Source organism: Protopterus annectens, chromosome 3.part1, assembly GCF_019279795.1.
Source record: "Protopterus annectens isolate FY-2018-M chromosome 3.part1, PAN1.0, whole genome shotgun sequence".
NCBI classification, from domain to species: Eukaryota; Metazoa; Chordata; order Ceratodontiformes; family Protopteridae; genus Protopterus; species Protopterus annectens.
In genome coordinates this window covers 1081252335-1081267421 of record NC_056732.1, presented here as the reverse complement: position 1 = coordinate 1081267421, position 15087 = coordinate 1081252335, and positions in this window count along the sequence as shown.

Genomic DNA, 15087 nt, shown 5'->3' with positions numbered 1-15087 from the left:
TCGCATGTCGGTGTTTTCAGCGTCAGGATTTTGAACTGTCGGTTATTTCCGTTGTCGGTCTTCCGGTGTCAGTTTTCTCGTCGTTGGCATTTCGAACTGTCTGTGTTCTCAGGTAGACCCAGGTATATATATGTATGTATGTATATAGATATATATATATATATATATATATATATATATATATATATATATATATATATATATCTATATATATCTATATGTGTGTGTGTGTGTGTGCGTGTGTGGGTGTGTGTGTGTATATATATATATATATATATATATATATATATATATATATATATAATTAATCTATTGATTTTCATTTGCATCTACCTCACCATGCGTACATATAAGCACACATAAAACAAAGAACTTCTAACCATTACATGCTGCAGGAGAAAAGTAGTAGAGCAATGCAAAAAAAATATTTATTTTATTTATTATTTATTTTACATATGTTTACCGGGAAAGTCAGACTGGGCAGAGACCAGAAAAGTTCCACATAAAGTGACAGTACATACAACAATAGTAACAGTAAATACAGCATGACAAACAATATATACAACATAAGTTACAGCAGATACAGCATGTCTAACAGTAGATACATCAGATATGGAACTTAACATAGTGATATTATTAACATAGAACCTATGAGTGTTAATTTACATTTGTAGGGGAAATAATTCTAGATTTATAACACATTTAAGAATAAAAAGAAAAAATCATAATAACAAATAAGATCACTGTCCAAGATTCAGGCTGAATAATTAATGGGGAGTATACTTATGATAACAGGAGATCAGCCAGGGGTGTTGCATGAGCAGAGCCAAGTGTCAGATAATTTCTGAGTAGTTTTTTAAACTGGTGTGTGTTGCCAGTGATTCTAATACTATGGGGGAGGGAGTTCCAGGTTTTTGAGATATAGGAAGAGTATAAGGAGTCTCCTACAGTGTTGCTAGTTTTAGAGACTTTAAGTAAAGCTCTGTTTGATGATCATAGTGTTTGAGTGTTAAGAGTAAGGTTGTAATAATCTTTGGAGAGCTAGAGTTTTTTCTGGGTTATAGAGTAATTTGTGGGCCATGATGATTAATTGGTCGTATGCAAGAAGCTGAGATAGTTCAAACCAGGAGAGTTTTTTGAGGGCTAGACAGTGATGTGACCTGTGTAATGATCTAAATTTAATTATTTTGTTAAAGCATGCATTCAATTTATCTAATTTTTTTTGAGGTTGATAAGGATGGGTGAAGCGTATAATAGAGCTGCTAATAGGTGGGTTCTGCCTATGGCAGCTTTTGTGGAGTCTATTAAAAATGTTTGGTTGCTGTAAAGAGTGCCCATTTTTTGTGGACTTTTTAAATTGTTTGTAATAAATGCAAGTCAAATCTAAAATGACTGCTAGTAGTTTGGTGGATGGTTCAGGTGTAATTATTGTGTTGTTATTAGCTCTGATGTGGAACTGTGGGGGGAATCTAGTGGTCTGGTAGGTTGAAAGATCATAAGTTTTGTTTTTTTGGGGGGTTAAGAATAAGTTGGGAGTTAGCTAGCCATGTTTCAATTTCTGTAAAGGCCTGTTGTGTTTTGTCCTGAAGTTGTTGCATGGTAGGGGCTGCACATGTTGAATCATCTGCATACTGGATAATGGTGGCAAGTGAGGTGGCTAAGTTCAGGTTATTAGTGAAAATACTGAAGAGAAGAAGGCCAAGTATGGATCCCTGAGGGACCCCAAGGGTAATAGGGAAAATGTGGAGAGGTCATATTGCCACTTAACTGCCTGACGATGACCTGTTAAGTAACTATGGAACCATAAGACACATGAAGGGAGTATCTTTAGGTCTGAGAAAGCAGTTAGAAATTTGTTATTAGAGACTGCGTCAAAGGCTTAAGACATATCCAAGAAAACCGATAAGACTATGTTTACCTCATTTCTGTACTGGTTTATGGTATTGGTAAAGCTAATTAGAGCAGTGGTTGTACTATGGGACAGTCTAAATCCATGTTGGGAGATGGCAAGTAAGTTATTAGATGTGAGATATCTCATAAGTTTGGAATTTATACATTACTCCAAGAGTTCTGAAAGTGGGGATAGGATAGATATAGGGAGATAGTTAGTTCAGTTGATTTGCCATCTTTATGTAGGGGATAACATAAGAGATTTTCCAAATGATAAGGGCGCAGTTTTCAGAATTCAAGTGGTTAATCAGTTTTGATATGGGATAAGATATAGCCTCAGCTGCAATTTTTAGGAACTTTGCTGGTAAGTTAGTTGCAGTTTAGTTGGTTAAGTTTTGTTTTAGGAGTTTTTCTATAGTTTTCATGGGGATGGGTTTAAATGAGTAGGAAGTATTATTATTGTTATTGAGATTTGTTGTTTGTAGATTATTTGGGTTATCTCTGGTTAGTGCAAGAATGCTTTCTGTAAAGTATTTGTTAAACTGTTCAGCGGTGGTTTCTGAGTTATTTGGTAAGGTGGGGAGGGGGTTGTGGTTTGTCTGGAATTGAGTATGTTTTTGATTTTAGCCCAGAATTTTTGTGGGTTATTTTGATACTTAATTTGCATGCTAGTATAACCGATCATTTTTGTCTAGCCGGAGATGGTGTTTAACTTTGTTGCTGAGTTGTTAAGTTATAAGATCAGGTAAAGTTTTGCTAGTATGCCAGGAGAACCAGGTCTTGTCCCTTTGCTTAAGGAGGGTTTTTGTTTCAGTAGTAAGCCACAGGGCAGAATTTTCTTTGACACAAACTGTTTTAAGGGGTGCCATACTATACTTAGGAAAATAAATACAAATAAAAAAACTTATTCCTGCACTCATTCCTACACATTCCAATAGGAAGGCTACATAATGTCCATTTGCTTTCAGTCTCAGGCTGCCTCAGCCACCTGAGACAGCCTGAGAAAATAGGCAAACCTTTTCATTTGTTGAAGATGTTGGAGTATCATGATAACCACAGTTTCTCAGCTTTATTCTATATTAGGAACAGTATTAATTGCCTTATTGTGCTACAGTCTGGAAATCTGGAAGTTGTTAGATTTTAATAGCTTTTAATAACAAGGTTATAAGCTTATGTTTCAAACTAGTGAGGGAGTGCAAAAAGACAGGTACTATCCCCATTCACCCATCTTGCAGGTGACAAAACAAGTTATTTAAATATCATGCAAAGGACAGTAGAACCTCTGAAATTGTATGAAGGAAGATTAAGAAATTGCTGGAAATGTTTTGGCTTATGCTTCTTTACCCATATAGGTTGTGATTGCAGACTTACTTATTGCTTTCTTTTTAAGTTGTATTTACAGAACAGACATCTGAAGTTCTCTGCTGTATTACCCTGTTTTTGTTTCCTACTTTTGGTTTTGATTGCACATAGTTACTGTGCTGTGTCTCATTTTTCTTTACGTTATGTAGAAAATGTCAAGTTACTCAAATCATATAAGCAGAGGTTTTAGTGAACTGCAGTACTTGAAACAGTGGGAATAGTGTGAAGAAGTACGAGTGGTAATTACATAAATAAACATACAATGTATGAGCACATTTGTTTAGAAGTTCACACACAGGTTACCTGCAATTATGAATTTTTTTTTTTGCTAACATATTTCTGCTGAAACATTGCATCTGAGAAGAAAAAGAAAGAAATACAAATGGCAGTAAATTTGATTCTAGTAGTTTCTGTTTTACTTGTCTGTGCATCTATTATGCTGTGTTTCTTGGATACTGAACTATTTTAACAGTGTTGTGGGAAATGTTTGCTAATTATGGGTTAGCAAAATGAATGACAATATAGATTAAACACACAGCTGACAGAACCAAGATGATTTATTATGTCTGTAATTAGTTTGCTTTCTGAGTTTCTAGGAAGCCGTCAGAGGCAAATGAGTCTGTGTTGAAATAACAAGTCACAGACAGTGAACGTTCTCATTAGTAAAATGGAACAAATGGACTCATTCAAACCATAAGAGCTAGCAATACTGATTCTGGATGAAGCTACATGGTGATCTTATGGAAGTGTATTTGATAATGCCATGTTAGGCACAGGGCATATGTTGGCTGATATGCTAAGTAAGCTCTGCATGGGACACCACAGCCTGGCATACTGTTTGGATCAGCTACTGAGGAAACAGGCTTTAAGGATTGACTGTGACTACTAAGTCAGTGATGCACTGAAGATATTTATTTCATCACTGAGCTGAAGTGGCATGCTGATTAGGGTTTGACAGACAGACGGACAGACCATAGCAGCTATGCCTACCAAAATAAAAGTGGCTCTTCAATTTAGGTGCTGGGATTGTTTTCTGAGTAAGAACCCAGTCAGTGAGTAGGAACACATTCTTTTATACCATCTAGGTACTTGATAGTTGGGGATTCTCCCATCTTGCCCTGTGTTGTATCAGGGTCATACTCACCTTTAAAGAGAGAGTAGAGGATATATGAAAAAGATATAATGAGTGTAAAAGGTTTAAAATACTGGGACAGACTTAATAAGGCATGAATAACAATGAGATAATTATAGTATGGCATAAACAATGTATACCATCATTTAACTTGCTTTATGTGTGCAAAAAATGTATGTAAGGTACTTCTAGACCCAGAGAAGTATCTAAGGACTCTGCAATATCAGGCACTCAAAGGTTCTTCCTTCATACTTTTGTTTCCTATGTTCATCATTTTGGAATTAAATAATGCCTGCATCTTTTAAAAAGCACTAGTCAGTGGAAAATTTACTGGATGCTCAAGACGTAATATATAAAAAAAATGCATAGGCTGGATAAGTATTTTTTTTCAGGTGTCAGGTGTAGGTTACTAATTTCCAATGTGAAAAGGTAAGGAATACAGTTACTGTGCTGTTTAGTTTACTAATACAGCTTCCCCAAAATAGAACTCAAACACAATGATCAAAAGTAACAACTTAAAAAAAAATCACAAAATCTCAAAGATGTCTAAAGCATTGGTGTAGTTCAGCAACATATATTACTACAGAAAAAGCAATGAATATCTGTGTGATGATATGGGCTAGTGCCAGCATAGCTAGCTGGAGTTTTGTAAAGAATGATATCCTTTGAATATCAAACTAATGTCTACAAGATGTTTGTGTTACAAATGTCTTGAAACTGTACGGCATTTGAATATCAAACTGATTTGTACAGATGCTTGTGTTACAAATATATTAGAAGTGTATGGGATTTAAATATCAAAATGTATTTGTAAAGTTGCTAGTGTTGAAAAATGTATCAACAGTGGGTCCTGCTGGACAGAAAGGAAATATACATGGAGGTAGTAACTGATTAAATGTATATACTGTAAATGAGAACACTGGAAAATCAGAAAAATAAGGGACATGTAAATGAGCTGTTAAACCATTAAAATAGCATCCCACAGTGATGAAAAGGTCCCTAGATGGTAGGTCTGGAAGAAGCCATTGTTTATTAGATAGGGGAAGTGCTGTGATTGCTTCTTGGCCTCGGGCCTGCCATAAACATTAGAAAAGCACTAGATATGTATTTCTTTACATGCCTATGCTAAATTCCTCTCTCAACTTCAGAAGGGATAGTGTGGGAACCTAGAGCCAGGTGACCAGATGAGGTCATTCTGCCAGTGCTGTAAATAATATTTTTTTAGATATTGCAGGGAGTATTCTGTGAGTATTCTGTTTGGGAGCCTGACTAGAAAGTATGGTCACTTATTTCATCTTGCCTTGCCCAAGTCAATGATTAGGGAACAGTAATTTATTTAGGTCAGTCGGGAATATATAGCAAGATTAGTTTATTACTGTTTTTCTATATTTGTCTGAGTTTGTACATCAGTATTATTTTTTAATATTTCCTGTGATTTGAACTCTGTGGTTTACTGTAAATATATATTCAGTATTTTCCTGTTCTTTTGTTATTTTCTATTAAATATATTTAAAACTTTTACTGCAGCTGGTCCTTTTTGAAAGTATCTTACCTTTGAGAGTGCTTATATTTATTTGCTGAGACTGTGTGGGCCACTCCTGAAGGCGTAGATGACTTGGTCAACTACTACCATTTGTATTAGTACTAATATTACACAGTATAATTGGGCACCCTATGTTAAGGGTCTTGGAGTAGCTGATTGTGGAGTGTCTGCTGGCAGGGATAACAACCTTATATTCTGGGCAGAAGTGGGCACAGCAGGTAAATCTGTGCCAGCCTTTCCCAGGTGTGTGTGTGTGTGTGTGTGTGTGTGTGTGTGTGTGTGTGTGTGTGTGTGTGTGTGTGTGTGTCTGTGTGTGTGTGTGTGAAAAATCTAATCTCAGAGTGTGTGTATCAGCTACTTGGACAGGGACATGAAACACTGGTTTCACAGAGAGGGTGCTGGAGGACTTGGCTTGGACACTTGGCTGAGGAACTAACCCTACAGCTGTACCAATGGGGAGTCTTACTGGGGACCTGGTGGGAGAAAGATAGTGAGATCCAGACCCCGGACTGAGTGTGTTCCCTGTGTCCCCATAAGTGAAATTGTGCTTGATGCAGAGAGGTCTGCATCTGAAAATACTGAGTGTATCCATTTGCATTCCAACGGAACTTCCCTCTCCAGTGTCAGTGGTGAGGATTCAGGCTCCTTGATTACTAGCCCAGTGCTGGAGACATTACAAACTGTTTCTGCAGAAGGGCAGGTCCCATATGGTCCTTCACATTCCTGCTACTTAATTATTCTAACTCTGAGGTTGCACAGTCTTAGAGAAATTAATACTTCATTTTCCATACAAAAAATGTTTCTTTTTTCTAAGGTTGTGTGACCAAACAGAATAGGTAGGTGACTTATTTGGAGTCTGTCCCTCTTTCAGAATTGCATCTTTATCATTTCATTTTCTTTGCTGAACAGAATGAATTAGTATAAGTCTTGCACTTTTGAGCTGGATCTTTAAACCTGAGGTTCTGTTTTTCTATGTTCAGCTTTTGAACAGTTGCTCTTTCAGTCTTCTGTTTTCAGGGAGTTTTATTTCAGGGATGTGTGCTTCTGTAAAGCAAAGCAGAACTAAGAGTGTAGTGTAGTGTGTGTGTGTGTGTGTGTGTGTGTGTGTGTGTGTGTGTGTGTGTGTGTGTGTGTGTGTGTGTGTGTGTGTGTGTGTGTGTGTGTGTGTGTGTGTGTGTGTGTGTGTGTTTGTTAGTGAAGCACATTTGGAGCTATTGTGGTTCAGCACTGAACCAGAGCAGCGTGATTCTTACCTGCACAATTATTCCAGAATACCTTAGATATATTTATGGTTAAAATAGGCATATTCTAGTTGGAAAATTAAAACAAATGTGTTCAAAAATAAAATGCATGCCTATAATTCACCTCATATTTCTGGTGTCTTGGTACTAAAAATATTTTGAGTATGAGTTAAAAACTGGTTGTGAATGACTACTCTGATAATTGTTAATTTGCATTAACTAGTTTAGTGTTTTAGGTAAATAACCAGGTTATTTTCATATTTTCATTATGTACAAAACTGCAATGGTGGTGCTGCGGTAGCGTTGTCGCCTCACAGTAAGACGCTGTCCGGTTCGATTCTCAGCTAGAGCGTCTTCTGCTTGGAGATATGTGTGAATGGGCGTACCTTTGTTGAAGGTTGTGCGTCAGGGCTGGTAACTCAGCACATAAAAATCAACTACCAATCATTAGCGGACCGGAGTTCCGCTGTGGCGACCCCTAACCGGGAAAAGCCGAAAGACACAGTAACAACTCTTGACATAATAAATTAGCAATATGGAGTGATCCTGCTCCTCTGGTACAATATCAAGATGAGTCTGCTTTCTGTCACTGCCCAGTTAGTCATTGGAGTTGAGTGAATCTGCTCAGCGTCATTCAGACTGGAAAAAAATGCACTAATTTAAACATGTACTTAGAGAACTGAAGCTTTAGGGAGGGAGAAAATAAATATTTATGTAGCATAGCAGTGGTCCCAAGGCATGTTTCTTGAACAACTGTAAGTCAACACAAAAATTATGGTGACTATTCTAGAAGTTAACGCATATCAACAAGTCATAGAACTAAATTCAGTAATTTGAAATCTGCTTACCGGTATGTAATTTCATACTTGCAAACTTTGAAATAACTTTACCAGTCTGAAAATATAACTTAGAGATAAAGAGAATAGCCATATAAATTAATGTTTTGTTGACTAGGGCCAAGAAAAAGAGACAGTGCATTACTGTACATATGAGAGAAAATAGTACCACACTATTAAATTATTAATGGTTGAATGGGAAATAACTATACAAAGCGGTACCCATTTATTTTACTGAAGAGGATTTTAGATTTCATTACTTAGTGATTTGAGACTGTAGGGTGATACAGCAGATTTTGAATAAGTGTGATATCTAGTGAACATACAGATTCCATTTAAGTATTGTGGTCATTTTGCAATAAGTATATTTGGAGTTAATAGTTTTTTTCATACTTTAACCACTATTAAGTATGGCATATTAAAAGTGTATGTCCTCTTGATTAATAATAATATTGTTTAGCTAGATATTGGTTGATAATAGGTTAAGAGAAATAATTGTTTGCAGGAAGGGTCATAAAAACATGTTTGTAAGATTCTGAGTTAGTAACTAAACATTGTAAATATATACATATAGACAATCATCGGGAGTCAAAAGAACCTTTGTAAAATATATCTTGCCAAATAGTCTCTGCTGTGTGGAAACAGAAGTCTTGTATTTTACAAGACAAATCCATTTGGTAGAAGTTTCTGTGAGGTAGGTCTTTAGCTTTTTATATAGATATAGGAAGTCTATCAGGGCTTAGCTTGCTTATGGCATGCATTTTATACCCAAGAGTAGCTGTTAGCTATGCCTTTAATAGTAGCTTTAGCAGATCTAGCATCTAATATACAGTTGATGAGTTTTGTCTGGATGCAAAGAAGATTTGCCTGTTGGTTTAGAAAGCTCCATACTTGACAAAATCTGAATAAATGTAAAGTGGTAATGTTTACTTAATAATGTTAGTTCTATAAGTACTTACAGAAGTTAGAAGATGGACCAAGTATTTAGTTCACTGGCATCCTATAGCTTCAAACTTTGTAAGTGGTTACTGTCAAGTGTTTAGTTTATTATACTAAAATGATTTAAAGGAGCTGTCATGTTAACATGATTTTCTGGTGCATCTAAATATTCTTTTTCTCACAATGCACTCTTTTGTCTCCCATTATATCAAAGTGGTAATACAATATCTGTTGCTGTCTTTCTTTCTCTCGCTCTCTCTGCTTACTTATAATGGGTGTATGGTGACTCAGTGCTTTACTTGACTGTGTCTGGCAAGAGTGCCTGTTTATCATTTTCTGTAACTTCATTTGACTTTTGTAATGACCATCTCCTAAACCAGTCTTTAAGGTACACTGGAAATTAGATTTGAAGAACTAGCTAATTTAGCTGCTTCTGTTCAATCTCAAAATTTTTGTGCAGGTATTCTTCCTTCAGAGAGTGTAGCAGAGGTTTGAAAGCTGTTGGCAACTCACAATTCACACTTACACAAATGGTTGGCAGTCTGCTTATGAAGTCTGTACCTAGATTCAAGCTTCTAAGCAGATTCCTCACTTTTGGGAAACATTAGCACATTGGATTCTGTGTGTAATCTCATTGCTTATGTCTACTGTAAGGAAGGATTCTACAGATCAGCTGATCAAACTATATTTTCCAGAAATTAATTCGGTCAAAACCAGATCATCAAAACATTAGTAGGAAAAAACCCACAATATTTTGAATCATAGCTTCCCAAACTCATATATTATGTCTAATGTCAAGAACTGGCAATTTGCTGATAACCAAAGATGAAATCATTAATTTGCCTGTCAGCTCAGAGAGGATGTTAGAGATTTAAATGTCCCTGCATATCTTGAATAAGTTGCATACTTTAGGTCTTTGTACATTGTGTAGCATCAAGTCTGTATAAAGCAGTAGATTGGCATTTTTATGTGCACATTTTACATTTATGTTAGATTTTCAGTTTCACCTCAAAAGTTTAAGGCAGCTCATTTTTGTGATGTATATGCTTACACATTTTAGTATGTAGAACAGTAATTTAAAATATAGTTTTGGTTTTCCTTCATTCACACAAAGGATTTTTGAACAATTTTACATTTTTTTGCCAAATGGATCTTGACCACCTATGCTTCAGTCAGTTGATATGGAATTATTAGGGAAAGGTGGCTACTGAGGTAGACGTCAAGTCTCCATGGTCTTTCCCTAGATGGTAAATCATAAATTATCTATTTTCAATACTTTGTGTAGGATAATAGAATGTCTTCAGCTTGACTGAGAGACCTCAGCCAAGCCAAACAGTCATGTGGATATAATTCCTTGCTTGCTCTATTCATAACAATTATCCCACAACATATAAAATAATCAGCTATCTACCTAGCAGAACTAGTGACACCCCACCCCACCCCTTAATGGTCACCCTAAACTTCATAACACCAAGATCCTCCTATTATACTGACTACTGTCTGCTTAATAAATTTCTGAAGCTAAGGAGAATAATATTATTTCTGACTTAGAGAAGCGGACAGATCTTATATACACATCTCAGACAACCCAACCATTGTTCTCCAGAACTTCAACTCAACTGTTAAATCCATATTAGAGAAACACTTTCCCTTAATTAAAATGAGGTTATGTGAGCAAGAAGTAGAAAAAAGTAGAAACAGGGCTTGGAAACAATAGAAAAATAATAAGCAATAATGAGCATTAGCACTCTTTTTCTATACTAAAAAATTAAACTGGCAATAAAAGAATCAAGTGTACCTACCTGCATGGCAAACTTATCTCACTCTCCCAAAACCCAATGAAACCATGGACAGTAATTAGCAACATAATTTAGTTATGTGAAAATAAAGCAAATCTTATCCCCTGAAGTAATCAGCAGACAAGTTCTTGACTTTAAAAGAGCTACCATATCATCCATCTCTACCATTCGCAACCCTACCTCTCGAACACACACCATCTCCAACCCCCCAACCCCATTAATGTAACACAGCCAACTCCTTCTGATACTATCTATACTCTCTCATTCTACTTTAAAGCAGTTGCATACAAAACTGAGAGGAAAATCCTGAAGAAATAAGAACCCACACCAAACCCTAACAGCTTACATCCATCATTCCTTAAACTCTATAGCTGTCCTACAATCAATTACAGACACACTTAGTCTATTTTTGACTTTGTCCTCTGGCCCAAAAATATTTAAGCACTCATAGTCCCTTCTCCCCAAAAGGCTTCATTCTTCTCCTTTTGAAAATAGAACTATCTCCATACTATGTCCGATCATAGGTCTTTATGAGAATGACCTGCAAACCAAATTATAGACCATCTAATCAAGCAGAGTCTAGTAACACAACACAGCTTCCATGCAGAGATGAGCACCCAAACTGCTTGACATAAGGATGGAAAATGGAAAACAAGAAGTCATTGACAAACTGTTTTAATTGACTGCATTTCAAATAATAAACCATACTATTAAAAAAACTGAAATCCCTTGGTTTTAGTAATAATCTAAATCATGGGTTCAAAACTACCTAACAGAACCTTTAAATCCAATCAGGTACTGAAGTAATCAAATAAAGCGCTACTAAATCAAGGATCCCTCAGGGATCTGTACTCAACCTAGTTATTTTGTGTATCATTAATAATGATATAACAATCTCCATCTCCTCTAAAACTTTACACAGTATGCCAGCAGTCTAATTCTTCATAACTCTGGAAAAAAAAAACAACCATGGTACAATCTGACCTACAAAATGATTCCCCCAATCTCTGTTATTGGCTCAAAGAAGATCTTTTTGAAGCTATCTTCTAAAAGACTGCCTCAATACTCTTTGGAATAAATCAAAAACTAAACAAAAGTACATCATTAATGATCAATGCTCAAGATAGCTCAGTAAGATAGGAACCAGAAAGTTATAACTCTCTATGATTTATTCTGGGTCACAGTTAAGCATTCAAAATATGGTTTACAATCACATAGTCAATCGCACTCTGTGCGATCAACGTATGTGCGTAAATCAGGTAGCAGAACTATTAGTGCAAGTACTATATTGTCGAACCTTACAATAGCGAACAGCCACTATAGCAAGGCTTGACAGTGTAGTGCAGATCGCACTATAGTGGGGATTGGGAAATGTACCCTTTCCTCAGTGTAGTGTGATCTCAGAGTTTGTATATATAAGTGGGGGGGGTGTTAAAATATGTTTAGCGGCTAAGAGAATTTCAGTGAAGTTGAAATGTTCGACATTCGACTTGTCTGAAATGCTCAATTCAGCATTTACTGTGGTCGATGTTGTGATTTCCGAACATTTTCTTCAGATATATGCACTTTCAGCCACAGTAGTGTCGAACATGTGATAGTAAACCTAAAATACACATAGAGCATATCACAGATACAGTCATTTCTCATTTAAAAGCCTACTACTCAATCTCAAGCCACCTTACCCCTCAATGTGTTGCAAAACATTTGCTCATGCACTGACTAGAATGTGTCCCATCATAACTGCCCACTCTTCCCAAAACACATATAATAGAAAAAAACCTATATCAATAATATATGCACATATATCTACCTCTAGCTCAGACTTGATCATCACTGTACAACTCTTAAGTGGCAAACAAATCAATACTACTTATTTCTACTTTTGCATACAAACACATTTACAATTACAATTACTGACCAACTCATGCAAAGAATCTAAAATTAAGATCTCAGTATGGTAAAATGCATACCTTCTAAAGCTCTCCCTTTATCCAAGCTATAGGAGAAAAACATTTTCACAAGTTATTCCTGCAAACCTAAACCACATAATAATAAAAACATCCAAATGCTAATGATAAAATTCTAGAATTAAAGCTTTAACTCCTCAGCATTTTGGTAAAGATTTTAATGACAAATAAACTTGCCAAAGCACCTATACAATTATTTAAATAGCAACTTGAAAATCATGTTCACTCTTCATTAACATTACCAATTGAAATAATTAAATAAATATAATTACACAGAAAGTTACGTACAATTGCAATCTTTATTTAGACCTTGGGATGTCAATGTATTATATTTGAGAATATAAGTAGATTCTTTATATAATAAAGAACATCATTTTAACTTTTACTCCATCTTTTAGTAATATAAATCTATTAAAGAATACAACTTTTAAATTAAAACACTCTCCAGCACACTTTTGTGCAGAATGTGTGGCAATAGGGCTTTCTTGTTTCTTATTTTAATGGCTCTGAAGTATTATCAAACTCTGCTTTAAATTGTATAATAGTTACTATATAAAATAACTACATTAGCACCTTGGAGCACATAGTAAACCTTCATTTCTAAATAAAAATGAGTCATTAACACAAAACATCTGTCATTGTTTTTTTTTTTCAAAAGATATCATAACATGTTTATGTATAATACATGATACCAGAGCACAGGATAATGTTCCCTTGGGAATATTTTAGGATGTTATAAATTTTATCACCTAGTCTTACAAAGTGACCAGAGTAAGAACATCTTCTATATTCATTCCAATTCTGTAAGGCATAAGTTGATTTTACTTTGGATTTGCTTACAATAAATTATCCTGCAAAAGAAGCTTCTAATAGTACTTGACTATTTTAACATTTTCAGGCATCAATGTGTGAAATTCAGCCAGAAAATAAATATTAGTTCTATTAAAGATCAAAACTCTGTGGCTCTCCTAAGCAATCATTTTGGTATTAGGTCATTAAAGATCTGCATAAAACCCTTAACTGGACTGTTTTTTTTTTCTTTTGGAAAGAGGACTTTATTTTTGCAAAGTCTGACTAAATTAGCTTTAGCTAGGATATGACATTCTGAACAGTCATCCTTATTCCTAATCTTTTAGGTCTTTCCATAATCTCTATTTGACTGGCAACTCAGAATAAGCCTGCATGATATTATCAATATCATACCCCATTTCCAAAGACATGCGGATAATTTTACTAGTTTCCATCAAAAATCCATTCCTTCCACTATATGTTCTACATATCCTCAGTAGTTCACCTAAAGGAAGGGATTTTATCAAATGAGGGGGGGGTAAAGGCTATTGCCATGCACATAATTAATACAGGCTGTGGACTTTCTAGGCAAGACAGTTATAATGTTCTTGCTTTTACTTCCAAATAATCTAGCATCCAAAATTCAACCTCATGTATAGAGATTTTGTCAGTGAATGTTAATCCAAATCTGCTCTTAGATAACTCAGAAATAAACTATTCTACTTGTTTGATGCATCCTTCACAAAAATGTACTCAATATACCCATAGAATGATATGTAATGTAAAATTTAAAAGAATTCCTGACTAGAGATGTTTTGCATCTCAAGTCACATGACCAGCTTATCATACTTGGTTGGTGAAGACAGCACCAATCATTAGTCCCTTCAATTGTCTATAAATGTTGCCATTCAAACAAAAAAAAAACTGTTCTAAAGACAAATTATAAAGCAGTTCAGTAGTATGATTTCTAGCTGCGGAGTCAAGTAATTAACTGCCTCTTCTCAATTATCATGAGTGATATTTGCATATAAACTACTGACATGTATGATTATCCATTATATTCATTCTTTACATATCAGCCCTTTTATTTCATTCAAAAAAACCACCAGAATCTCAAATGTATGAAGGAGATTTTTGAGAGAAAGATACACAGTATAAGAAAGCAAAGGGAAGCAGATATCTTAATCTACAAATAGAGAAAATGTTATCTGTGCTTTTTAAGTACTTATATCTTTATTTCTCGTTTTTTCCTTAAATATTCTTCTCTGCTAACTTTTCTGGCAGATGGTATGTATATAATTATGTATTTATATTTAATTATATCAGAATCTTTTTAATAGTGAATATCTCAATTACTTTGTAATGTCAGGGACTTTAGCAATATAGCTACAATTCAGTAATATATGATACATAGAAATTAATATGTTTATTAGAGTGTGCGTTTGTAAACATTTTGATGAATAATTAACTGGCTCATACTGACATTTGATGTTGAAAATGAAATCTAATACATATTTACAGAAGGACTATTTTGGAAATAATTAATTGCATTATTTCATAGTTAAAAAATTATAATATGACATCTACAA